Source organism: Seriola lalandi, unplaced genomic scaffold (assembly GCF_002814215.2).
Source record: "Seriola lalandi dorsalis isolate HSWRI2012SDOR001 ecotype SW California unplaced genomic scaffold, Sedor1 jcf7180002011931, whole genome shotgun sequence".
NCBI classification, from domain to species: domain Eukaryota; kingdom Metazoa; phylum Chordata; class Actinopteri; order Carangiformes; family Carangidae; genus Seriola; species Seriola lalandi.
This window is the reverse complement of record NW_019482584.1, coordinates 1-726: the sequence shown is the minus strand read 5'-3', so window position 1 is coordinate 726 and position 726 is coordinate 1. Positions and strand designations below refer to the sequence as shown.

The 726-nt window shown below is 42.6% G+C and overlaps 1 long non-coding RNA gene across 1 annotated transcript; it reads right to left on the bottom strand.

Annotated features, from left to right (window-relative positions):
- Positions 1-8: 8 nt before the first annotated feature.
- On the bottom strand, positions 9-720 carry LOC147819941 (uncharacterized). The gene is made up of 3 exons (XR_015438567.1): positions 610-720; positions 381-510; positions 9-180 (listed from the first exon to the last, which is right to left on the bottom strand). It is a non-coding gene; the product is annotated as an uncharacterized LOC147819941 (long non-coding RNA).
- Between the last annotated feature and the right edge of the window lie 6 nt (positions 721-726).

The following is a 726-nucleotide window of genomic DNA, read 5'->3' as shown; positions in this document are numbered from 1 at the left end:
AAGCTATAAACAACATTTAGCTGAGCTCCGCACACTGTATTCTTTGTTATTCCTCACAACCAAATGTGTCTGTTGTTATGGCAACAAAATAAACTTAATCACCACACAGTGGCAGCAGGCTGGTGAGTCATCTGAAGACTATTCCATTGGTTTGTGGGAGGATATGCCTTGTGGACTCTTCTGAACGCAGTGAGGGAAGGAAAAGAGAAAATTCTCTTTTTCTAGCCACATAAATGTTACTTTGACTATTTTCTTAGCATTTATGTTGAGAAATGAAAGGCACTGCACTTGAACTGGGAGCAATTTGGGAACTTTCCTGCCTTGATTTTAACAGAATTCAGAAAGAACGGGATTGCCAGTAGCAGTACTAAAAGTTTTACCTATGTATGAAACCGTGCTGGAGTGGAGCAATGTCTCTGTCCACAGCTGGCAAGCCTCACTGCTGGTTAGACACTCAACACCATAACTCATCTGGTACTCCAGTTTGGGCAAGACATGCACTGGCACATGCTACTAGGGCAGAAAACAAAGGACACAAATAGGATGGTTAGAAATACGGATTTTACACTTCAATATATGAAGAGGATGTTTATAAACTAACATGTATACCTGGTTTTGGCCGCTGCCTACTTTTCTCGAATGGGTCAGTGAGACAGAGCTGCGCACCATGACCAGCAAATCTTGCAGACTGTAGAGCTTGTAGAGTAGGTTGCCCTTTTCTGGAGC